Source organism: Pseudophryne corroboree, chromosome 1 (genome assembly GCF_028390025.1).
Source record: "Pseudophryne corroboree isolate aPseCor3 chromosome 1, aPseCor3.hap2, whole genome shotgun sequence".
Taxonomy (NCBI): domain Eukaryota; kingdom Metazoa; phylum Chordata; class Amphibia; order Anura; family Myobatrachidae; genus Pseudophryne; species Pseudophryne corroboree.
Window position 1 is genome coordinate 147,318,583 of NC_086444.1, and position 12,352 is coordinate 147,330,934.

The following is a 12,352-nucleotide window of genomic DNA, read 5'->3' on the forward strand; positions in this document are numbered from 1 at the left end:
TACCTGTACGAAATTTCACTGCCAGCCTTTGGGCAGGATTTCGATGACAGTTGAATAGCACCAGGAATTAGCTACCAGAGCTATTCAATACAGCGCCACGTGACGCTTAACAACAGGATTTCTACTCGCACCCCTGGGGGGAGCGAGCAGAGATCCATCAAAAGTGCTGGCATGATGCTGATTTCTGCACTTAGCGCAGCTAAAACAGCGTCGTGCCAGCCACTTAAGTCGGAGAATGCCCATTCTCCCGACAGGAGACCCTGTTTAGTCTGGGAGAGCAGGCATTCTCCAACTTAACACTGCGCTGTATTAAATGGCGTCGGGAGATTATTCCCGGCGCTATTTAACTGTCACTGAATTGAATCGTGCCCTTTTTCTAGCTAATTGTCACAGGATAATGTCTTATAAAAGAAAACCGTAGCCTGCATTTAGATACATGTTTGACGTCTATTTAAGGTAATGTAAGCTCCCTTGGAACCTCGCACCCCTCCCCCTATATACTCAGTGTTTATTTCCCAGCGGCATCCCCGCACTGTGCCACATATGGTGGTATGAAGGGTGAGATGCTCTATGGGGTCGATTCAATTCAACGACGGTTGAATAGCACCGTGAATTAGCTCCCGCCGCTATACAGCGCCAAGTGACACTCAATTGTCGGGAATTCTTCTCTCGCCCCCAGGCGGGAATCAGCATCGCGGCGGGGAGTTAAGTCAGAGAATGCCCGTTCTCCCGACAAATCAACCTGTTAAGTCCGGGAGAACGGGCATTCGCCGACTTAACTTGAGCTGAATTGAATAGCGGCGGGAACTAATTCCCGGCGCTATTCAACTGTTGGTGAATTGAATCGACCCCTATGACATCTGTACCCTGGGGTTGTGGCACTGGACTGTTATGTCAGAGCCTAGCGCCACATTCCCACTGTATTGCTGACATGGAGCAGCTGGCAGCCCACAGCTTCACAGGTAAGAAACTGCAGGCAGGGGGGGTACTGTAGCTATACCACTGGAAGACCGTAGTTTGCATTTACGCTGTGTGTTCAGGTTGCCGAACAATCTAATCACCTCTTTATTGTGTGTGAACCTGAAAATAGGTAATCCACCTCTCCTGTGTCTTGTCTTTGTCTCCCCTGATATATAGTCGTCATTGGCAAAGTTTTCTTTTACTCCTATAGATTGTTCTGCAAATTGTGAAAGACTATGCTCTCTGCACAAATACAAAAGGGCAAAGCTTTCTCTAACTCACAGGTTCTCAAACTCGGTCCTCAGGACCCCACACAGTGCATGTTTTGCAGTTCTCACAGAATCACAAGTGAAATAATTTGCTCCACCTGTGGACCTTTTAAAATGTGTCAGTGAGTAATTAATACACCTGTGCACCTGCTGGGTTACCTGCAAAACATGTACTGTGTGGGGTCCTGAGGACCGAGTTTGAGAACCACTGCTCTAACTCATAGGTTCTCAAATTCGGTCCTCAGGACCCAACACAGTGCATGTTTTGCAGGTCTCCTCACAGAATCGCAAGTGAAACAATTAGCTGCACCTGTGGGCCTTTTAAAATGTGTCAGTGAGTAATTAATACACCTGTGCACCTGCTGGGTTACCTGCAAAACATGCACTGTGTGGGGTAATGAGGACCGAGTTTGCAGACCTATGATCTAGACCAGGGGTTCTCAAACTTGGTCCTCAGGACCCCACACAGTGCATGTTTTGCAGGTCTCCTCACAGAATCGCAAGTGACATAATTAGCTGCACCTGTGGACCTTTTAAAATGTGTCAGTGAGTAATTAATACACCTGTGCACCTGCTGGGTTACCTGCAAAACATGCACTGTGTGGGGGTCCTGAGGACCGAGTTTGAGAACCTCTGCTCTAACTGTATTCCAAAAGGAACATAAACTTAAACCGCTGGGAATAATGGTGTAGTCTGGAGGTTTGTTCATCCATTAATTGAGTAACTCGAGTGGAATTTATGAACTTTAAACTTGTCCAGACATTTTCTGTACAGGCGGCAATAAGAGAAAAGCATAGGGTATGTTTTACCCTCAGACAGTATACCGACAGCGGAATCCCAGCAGCGAGGCATCGAGTCCCCTTGCGGGCTCGCTACGCTTTGGGCCCAGTGGCTCGCTTAGCTCGCCACAGGTTATAGTCCCACTTGGAGGTCGAGATTTTGTCCGTCGATATCTCACAGCTGTCAGGATTCTGGCGTCGGTCTCCTGTACGCCGGGATCCCGACAGCAGATATTTTAACTGCACCCCAGTAAAACAGGGTAGGCTATTCTATCAAATGAAATGGCATTTTTTTGCTTTCATATCAGTGCTGCGTATGACGCTGCTACTTGGGGGCAGGGCCGGCGCTGACCGCTCAGCAAGGTCCTGCAAAGCAGGGAGGCGCTGGGTCGCAGAGGCGCTCTCCCCGCTCTGCGACCTTACTGATGTGCGTTATTGCTACCGGTTGCCAGCGCCGCTACTGCCTGTCAAAGTGACGGAGGAAGAGCGGCTCCCCCTCCCTTCCTCCTCACTGACAGAGCGTCTCTATCCTGCCTGTTACTGCCGGCTGCCACTGCTGCCAGCGTCTAGCACACTTACCACAGGCAGCAGCGGCGGCACCAGCAGCATGAAGAAAAGAGAACTTAGCATGCGCCTGGCCGCCCAGAAAGACCAATCAGGGCCAGAATTTCTGTAATAAAAGAAAAAATGAACAGGTCGCGACCCCCCCCTCCCCCTTGTCACATAGTCCAGTCTGTTGGCCCCGCCTTCTTTTCCGACGTCTCTGACATTAATTTATGTGCGCTGCGCCTGTCCTTCCCCCTACCTTTCTGCCGCCGAGGAGCAGATAGTGTACAGAGGGCAGGGCAAAAGAGTGAAACAGGGCTCGTTTCCTGGACACTGAGGCAGAGATCACCCTCTTCTCCCATCAGACAGTGCAGCTGCGATGTGCTGGCAGAGGGAGTCCAGCAGCCACAGCCAGCCTCTAAACACGGCAGGAGCTAGGACCCAGTGACTGCAGCACAGGAGACTGGACCAGTCGGAGACTGTGTTCTCCGAAGTTCATTTCATAGAGGGGAAAACTGAAAAGCATGGCCTCAGCAGGAGGAGGACCTCCATCCCTAACAGCAGCAGCCAGAGGTATGAGTCCAGCTATTATTAAAAGGGATCTGGATCAGGTGCTTAGAGGAATAACATTTTCCCTGCAGCTGTGTGAGGTGGGCAGCCTCACTAGTGAACAGAAAGTGTCTAAACACTGGTGTCTCCCTCCCACACTCACTGCCCCTGGTCTCTGTGCCTCTCATTCTGTCTTTCTATTACTCCCTAGTGTCTCCCTCTCTCTCTCTGTCCCTGATCTGTGTCTCTCTGTGCCCCAGGTCTTTCCCTGCTGCTGCTCCCCCCCACCCCCCCCCCCCCCCCCCTCACTGCCTCTGGTCTCTCTCTCTCTACCTCTCTAAGCCAATGGTCTTCCCCTCTCTTTCTGCCCCTGGACTGTCTCTCACTCTCTGCCCCTGGTCTGCCCCCCCCTCTCTCTCTCTCTCTCTCTCTCTCTCTCTCACTCTCTCTCTCACTCTCTCTCTCACTCTCTCTCTCTCTGCTCCTGGTCTCTCCCTCCCTCTCTCTCTGCTCCTAGGGGGTCATTCCAACCCATTCGCACGCAGCTGTTTATCGCTGCAGTGCGAACGGGTACAGAATGCACATGTGTGTCAGCCACAGTGCGCGATGTTGCAGTTACATCAAGAAGAACGAACAAAGCAGTCACAGAGCCGACCGCAAGAAGATTGACAGGAAGAAGGCGGTCCTGGGCGGCACCGAAGCGTTTCCAGACGTTTTTGGGGAGTGGAGAAGAAAACGCAGGCATGTCCAGAAGAACGGAGGGCGGAGGTGTGACGTCAAAGCCGGGACCTGAATCGCTGAGATCGTCGCACAGGGTAAGTATGTCCAGGGCTGGTCTAGTTTTACTTGAAAATGATTTAGCTTAGCAGGGCTGCACAAGCGATCGCAGGCTTGCTCAGCTAAAATACATTCCCCCATAGGCGTGGACTAGTTGATCGCACCAGCAACAAAAAGTTGCTGGCTGCGATCAGCTCGGAATGACCACCCTAGTCTCTGTGTCTCTCTCACTTTGGTCTGTCTTTCTGTCTCTTTGGTATCTCCCTCTCTCTCTCTCTCTCTGTCCCTGACCTGTGTCTCTCTCTGTGCCCCTGCCCCCCCCCCCCCCCATCTCTCTCTCTCCTCTTTCTCTCAGCGCCTGGTCTCACTCTCCAAGCCTCTGCCTTACCCACTCTTTCTGCCCCTGGACTGTCTCTCACTCTCTGCCCCTGGTCTGTCTCCCTTTTTTTTTTTTTTATTATTCATTTGAATGATATATATAGAATTATGTGTGTGTGTGTGTGTGTGTGTGTGTGTGTGTGTGTTTAGGAGGGCCCCGGAGATATCGGAGTACCGGGACCCAAGATTTCTGTTGCCGGCCCTGCTTACTCTGCACATATCTGGTAAGTGACGAAAAGTAGGGGGGGGGGGGGGGGGGGGGGGCTCCATAACTTATAGCCTGTACATAAATATTTACAGTATTTTATTTATTGTAATAAAGCAATTTTTTTTAGACCGCTGCCCTCACCCTCCCTGTAGCTCCCCCCTCAGTGTGCCTTCACCCTCCCTCTAACTCCCCCCTCAGTGTCCTAACCCTCACCCTCCCTGTAGCTCCCCCCTTGGGATCTCCCTACCCTCATCCTTCCTGTAACTACCCCCTCAGCGTCAACTCCCCTGTCAGTGTCCCTGTCCTCACCCTCCCTGTTACTCCCCCCTCAGTGCCCCTGTCCTCACCTTCCCTGTTACTCCCCCCTCAGTGCCCCTGTCCTCACCCTATCTGTTACTCCCCCCACAGTGCCCCTGCCCTCACCCTCTCTGTAATTCCCCCTCAGTGTGCCCCCACCTTCCCGTAGCTCCCCCCTCAGTGTCCTTACCCTCACTGTCCCTGTAACTCTCCCCTCAGTGCCCCTGCCCTCACCCTCCCTGTAGCTCCTCCCTCAGTGTGCCCTCACCCTCCCCGTAGCTCCCCCCTCAGTGTCCTTATGCTCACCCTTCCTGTAACTCCCCCTTCACTGCCCCTGCCTTCACCCTCCATGTAGCTCCCCCCCTCAGTGTGCCCTCACCCTTCCGCTAACTCCCCCCTCAGCATCCCTACCCTCACCCTCCCTGTAACTACCCCATCAGCGTCCCAGCCCTTACCCTACCTCTAACTCCCCCGTCAGTGTCCCTACCCTCACCCTTCTTGTAGCTCCCTATCAGCGTCCTTGCCCTTACTCTCCCTGTAACTCCCCCCTCAGTACCCTTGCCCTCACTCTCCCTGTAACTCCCCCCTCAGTGCTCCTCACAGTTCACACTCCTTCCAACTCCCTGTCAGTGTCCCTACCTTCACCCTCCCTGTAACTCCCAATTTAGTGGGATTAAGAAGGGGAAAGAAGGGATGGAAAATAGATGGGGAAAGGGGTTGCTGAGAGAGTGGAGGAAGAAAAAAAATAATAGCTTAAAAATAAAAAACCCCAGGCAATGCTGGACATAAGTATATATGGGACACTACTATGTTCTGTAATATGAATCATGGGGACTATGTGCAGTATATATTAAATAAGATTGTGCTACAGTGTGGCATAATTTGAATTGGAGGTACTATTGTGAGGTGCTATTGTGTGTCTGCACCCCTCTTCTGTGACGCACACTGACCCTTTATGAGTTAAGGGAGGAAGGGCGCAATTTTATAGTTTGCAGGAGGGCGCCGAACACCCTAGCCCCGGCCCTGCTTGGGGGGACCGTACCATGGGCCTAATTCAGACCTGGTCGCAAGCAGGCTATTTTTTGCACTCCTGTGACCAGGTAATCGCTGTCCACAGGGGATGGGGATTCGCTGTGCAGGGCTGCAAATGCTTGTGCAGAGAGCTACACAAACAAAAGTTTGTGCAGTCTGCACAGCTCAGGACTTATTCACCCGCTGCGATGAACCAGGGCGGCGAGGGACGTCAGGATCCCTCCCTGAAAACGGCCGGGCACGCCTGCGTTCTCATGGACACTCCCTGAAAATGGTCAGTTGACGCCCACGAACGGCCTCTTCCAGTCATTCTTCTAGAGATCGCGGGTGCGATCGCTTTCTTCGTTTAGATCCGTCGCGCCAGGGAGTGACGCGCCTGTGCATTGTGACCCATGCGCAGGCGCACTTCAGACCTGATCTCACCGCTGAAAATCGGCAGCGTGCGATCAGATCTGAATGACCCCCCCGTGAGCTATGTGATGGAGCTCAGTAGATCTTTAGGTTATCCCATGTCACCTGTGGCTCTTCTGTTCTGTTTGTGATGTTTCGAGACAAGACCTGTTGTGTTTGCAAAGTGTCCCGCGGCACCATAAAGCTATTAGTGACTTTTTCTGGATGACTCTGGAAATTGCAATCGGGAATTTAATGACAAAGGAAGGGGAAAAAATTGTTTATAAGTAGATAATGAATAAGTAGTTTATAAGACTGACTTCCTCGTTTATCCTATGCTTGAAAATAAATTTGAAACCTAAATGGATATCGCTACATCTGAACACGCATCACTTGTACCTTTCATCCCTTATATTGTTAGGTAAGAGGTCCTTCTGCCTGTGGAACCGCTACCAAACCGGGATGCTGTCAATTTACCTTCAATCAAAATACTGTCACCCATTGACCAAAGGTCAAAATACAGACATAAAAAATGTCGACACGGTTAAAATACAGACATGAAAAATGTCGACAGGTCAAAAAATCTACATGAGTTTTTCATTAATTTTTTTCATTGAAACTGACTTGTTCATACGTAACCATCCTAGTGGACGTGGAGGGGGAATATAATAGTGCCCGAAGAATAGCGAGCCATGCGAGGGGACACTGCCCACTTATACAGTGTCCATGTCGACATGCACAACCCAGTTTTTTTAAAAAACTTGCGTCGACTTTTTGACCAGTTGACATTGTAAATGTCGGTATTTTGACCATGTCGGTATTTTGTCCATCGGTCAATTGTTGTCGGTATTTTGACCGTCGGGATTTTGATTGTAGGTAAATCATACTGATCTCACCAAACCTAGTGAGCAATGTTCTATTTTTCTATCCTTTTGGTCTGTTCTGTGTATCCCACTAGCTTTTTCTTTCTGCACTGCCTAAGGGTACATGAACATTTTATTACAACAGTTTTTAACAAACTTTGTGTGTGTGTTTTATTCATTAAAATAGCACTCTCTAAAACACACCTGCGCATATGTGCCCTAAGGAATCTCATAGTACCACAAGGAAGATTGCTTGCACGTTCCTTTGACATTTTCAATATGAGCTATGTATTCAAGAAAACCTTATATTCCGTGTTCTATGACCGTACAGACTTAGAAGGGACAGGAAAGCGTGACTAGCCATGCATAGCATTATATAGCGCTACCTGGGGGTGCTCTTGGAAATTACTTATGCATCACTAATGGTAGCTCTTATCCAGATGTTAATTGAACAGATTTATTGTCTCCGTTTTAACCTTTACATTTTTTTAATTGTTTTCTATACTTATATTTATGCAAATGTATAGTTCTGTTTATACTGTTATATTTATGGAAATGTTCCATCAGCAGCTCTTATTGTGGCAATTGCAGCAATGGTTCAATTTTTTCATTTAGAAAAAAACATAGAAAATATAGAGTGCATAACCATGGGAAACTTTTATGTTTTATTTATGCATCCCTCCCCCACAGAACAGCTGATGCTTAGCATCTGTCCTTGTCGTTACTTCCGACAGGTCGCTGGCCTGCTCTGTTTAAGAGAGTCAATGTTGCAAGCAGACATTCTTCAGTGGGCTTGTCCTCGCTGAACTAGTATTATGTGCAAAATGGAGCTTTAAATTTTGAGGTCAAACTCGTCAAGAGTTTGGCTCTTATAAATATATCCTTAGGGTGGGGATTCAATTGTTTTTTGCGCACCCATAAGTCATGGGCACCCAACAGAGCTAATCAGTTGTTTTGCAGATCGAGCACAATGGATGCTCGCAGCAGCCGAACCCATCTGCATAACAACTGTACAGCTCTGTCAGGCACCCATTACTAAATTCCCCCAGTGTTTTTGATGGTTTTTGTTAGTCTATATCAGAGTCTCCCAAACGTGGTCTTCAAGGGAGCCTAACAGTCCAGGTTTTCAGTATATCCATGCTTGGCCACAGGCGACTTAATTAGTACCTCAGTCAAATTGATTTATCCATCTGTGCTGAGCCATGGATATACTTAAAATGTGGACCGTTAGGGGGAGGACGTGTTTGGGAATTCTGGTCTATATTGATTCTAGACCAGGTGAAAAAAGATTCCTAAAGAATAAATGTGTATTGGCTTCTTTTCTTTTCTTTTTTAACTCCAAATCTTTGTTAATGTTTAATCTGTTTACGATCAATCAGTTTTATTCACTGGACATAATATATCTAGCCATAATACTTATTGTATTAAAGCACAGGACTCCACACTATAGGGGAAAGGCAGCCAATGTTAATAAAGAGTCGTTTATTGTACGATGTGCGGCTGCAGGAAAATAATGCCCTAATGCGTACTGTAAAAAAATATCATGAGCAAATTAGTCAATTTCCTATAATTATAATCTGTTTAGATGTAAAATGTTGTCCTGTTGTGAAAGCAGTATTTTGTGCAATCTTGATTTCTTGGGAAGACCATTAACGACTTGCCTGGCATGGTCGCATCAGATGCAACCATGCCTGCTAGTGCTCTATCTGACCTGGTCGCACAGGATGCGACCAGTCAGATAGAGAGTGTTAGCAGCGGCAGGGAAGGGAAACTTCCCTCCGCTACTGCTGTCAGAGGAACCGGATGGTCCCTCTGCCTCTGTGCCCTCTCCTCAACTGATTTCCGTGCTGCCGATCACTGCTGAGTGAATTTTTTAAAAATTTTTTACTAAAATGATTTGGGGTAAGGTTAAATTCATGTTCTTCACCTAATTCACTCATAAAAAAAATAATGACCATTTTGGAGCGGTTTTTGGCGAAATAAATCGTCAGTTAAGTGGTTAAGAGATCACTCGAAGGTTAAACAACTTCTGCCTAAAGAAATGTGGTGTCATTTGCAGATAATTGAGTCAAGATATTATTTTAATATTGCAAACGGGCACATAAGCAGCATAATTTTACGCTGCTTAATTAGATCAGAAGCAATAAATACTGTTCTGTTACGAGAACTTTTTTCTTCAGTGTTGAGAATTCCTAAGCACAGCCCTTACTTATGAAGATATACTATTAATATATTTACTTTTTATGGTCCAACTTTACTTTCATACTCATGTCTGCCACTCTCCAGCTTGTAGATGGGGATGTACTGTAGTTATGTGACCGGCGGTCAGGAGACCACCACTCACAATACCGACAGCTACATCCCTCCCCCCTCTAATCCCTAGCAGGGACTATTCCCACTTGTGGGTGTCCACGACACCCATAGAGTGGGAATAGCGACTTTGTTGGCACTGCAAGGACAGTTGGGATGTATGTGTTCACATTGCTTGTTATACATGGTATTGCCCATGTATGGGAAGGGTATGGTGAGCAGCCTCTCATTGGTTGAAATGATAGCTCCCTTGCAGGATGGTCATGCCCATTCTGGTGGCAGTGCATGGAAACCCACCTCTGTAAATAAATGTGTTGTGCCCCTGCAGACTGTAACTCCTGAACTGTGCACGTTTCTAGCTTTCTTTAGCCCCGCTACAGTATATAGCATCCGGTGTGATCCCTCTGGCAACATGCTGCGCTCAGTACTATAGGTTCCACCTGGTGGGGATGGACACATGCCTGTGTTGCTTTCAGGTTTTCCCTGTGCTTTGTTGCACATTGGTAATATAGAACCATGTGCCGACACAGATTGGCAGTCCTGGGTTGGCCGGTGGTTAGACTGTGCAGGTACACTAGTGATGTCATAATACAGGGCAGAGTGCCTAGTTTTAGGATAATCAATTGCAGTAGGGTGTGGCTGTCTGCCACTCCTCCATACCTCCCAACATGACCCTCTCCAGGAGGGACAGTATGCTCTGCTCCTGGACTTCCCTCTTAATTTATGATTGCCATCACCTGTGCTGAAACACCTTTCTTCTCCATTAACCTGTTCAGCACAGGTGAGGGCAATCATAAATTAAGAGGGAAGTCCAGGAGCAGAGCATTCTGTCCCTCCTGGAGAGGGTCATGTTGGGAGGTATGCTATACCAATGTTATATGCAGCCCTTTCAGTGACAAGGGTGATGTGGGAGTTCCCTGTACTCTTGCATGGCAGTGATAAGGGACAAATTCTCCCAAGTCTGGTAAAGAATCCTAGCAATATTCACACTTCCGTTCACATGAGGTAAACAAGTCCTTAGACGAGCACACAGTCTCATACAGGCTTAAGCATAGGCATGGTAACGTTTACTCTACTGTCTGTTTTCCTGTATAGCTAGAGCAAGAGTTGGTTAACATTCCCATTGATTTATATTACGATAAGACCTAGAACTACAAGCAGCATCTGCTGGGGGAATGTGGCTCCCTTGTAAATGACACATTTAGCCCTGGTTTTGTTTTGTTTTGTTCTCAACTCTGAAACACAGACGGGGAGTCTGTCCAGTTGTCACTAAGGGGTATATTTACTAAGCCTTAGATGGAGATAAAGTCAATGGTGATAAAGTACCAGCCAATCTGCTCCTAACTGACATGTCACAGACTGGGTCTGAAAAATGACTGTTGAAATGAGCAGATTGGCTGGTACTTTATCTCGGTTGACTTTATCTCCATCCAAGACTTAGTAAATAGACCCCAAAATCACATTTCTACAGACTATTTCATATTGTTATTTTTTATTTTTTAAATGGACTATTTTGGACAAAATGTATTTCTCAGTATAATACAATATAAGTATAGTTTGTTGCTTAATAGTTATAATGAATGGGCGGGATGTAATGGAGTCCGAGATTGCCGGACGTGCGGGATTTCGGCCGATCTCGGACGGTTTTTAAAGAGGCAATCATTCACAAGGCAAAACCATGACTTGTAAATGATTGCCCCTTTAAGACAAAAAAAAAAATCCAAGATCAGCCGGAATCTCGCATGTCTGGCGATCTCGGACTCCATTACATCCCGCCCGATTTCAGCAATAAGCTGTCAAGCTTGCCTTTCTCTTAAGCATCTACCATTGACTTAATACAGCACTTGTAAATTATAACTTCTTGAACAACAAAAAGATCAAATAAAGCAGCAGATATAAATAAATATAGGTAAAAAAAAAACGAGCTCTAAGCTGAATGATATATGTAACATAACTGATGTGATTATATTTGACTACACCTATTGTCCAGTCTGTCACTACTCTGCGGCTGGTTGCCATGTTGGGAGGGAGGAGAGTCTCTTAGCAGGCAGAGGTTGAGTGACAGATTTGTACAGTTGCTGGTCAGCAATACTTACGTGGATTTCTATACTGGACCAGGAGCACTGATGTCTCTGACATATTAACCCTTTCACACCAAAGTCCCAGGTCTGACCTGGGATTTGGAACACTGGGGCAGATGTATTAACCTAGAGAAGGCATAAGGAAGTGATAACCCAGTGATATGTGTAAGGTGATAAAGGCACCAGCCAATCAGATCCTAACTGTTAATTTACATATTGGAGCTGATTGGCTTTTGCCTTTATCACCTTACACATATCACAGTATGGTATGCCGGCGGTTGGGCTCCCGGCGACTAGCATACCGGCGCCGGAAGCCCGACTGCCGGCATACTGACAGCGTGGCGAGCGCAAATGAGCCCCTTGCGGGCACGGTGGCGCGCCATGCTATTTATTCTCCCTCCAGGGGGGTCGTGTACCCCCACGAGGGAGAAAAAGTGCTGGTATGCCGGCTGTCGGGATTCCGGTGCAGGTATACTGTGCGCCAGGATACTGACAGTCGGCAACCTGAAGACCACCCATATCACTGGTTAATCACTTCCTTATGCCTTCTCCAGGTTAATACATCTGCCCCATAGTTCCAAATCAGGTCAAACCCAGGACAGACCCCTTTCGCACCGCGGCTCCAACTCTGGTTATTCCCGGGTCAGTGCCATTCACAGTGCACATGGGTGTAGTGGATCTCCTCTGCCAACGCTTGGAGGTGACATGGTCTTCATATGCTGTGAAAGGAACCCGTGTTGGATCGTTCACACTGCCCTTTAACCCGGGTCCTTCCTGGACCATCCCGTGTAGCTACCATGGTTGGATTCCCGAGTCACTGGGCCAGAGTAATTTTTCAGGGACCCTTTCACACTGAGTCACAACCCGGGTTAACCCATCAACAACCCGGTTTCGAAGTGGGTGTGTGAAATAG

General features: G+C 47.6%; 1 protein-coding gene across 2 annotated transcripts in view; it reads left to right on the forward strand.

Annotated features, from left to right (window-relative positions):
• The window catches only part of SERINC5 (serine incorporator 5), a 173,437-nt gene that overhangs the window by 41,218 nt on the left and 119,867 nt on the right, over positions 1 to 12,352 (forward strand). Inside the window, exon 1 of one of the 2 annotated variants that reach the window (XM_063963467.1) lies at positions 3,027 to 3,127. The exons of the other annotated variant lie outside the window; for it this stretch is intronic. The gene's annotated coding sequence lies outside the window, so the exon portion shown is untranslated. Of the gene's footprint in view, positions 1 to 3,026; positions 3,128 to 12,352 lie in introns of those variants that run through there. 2 annotated transcript variants of the gene reach the window in all.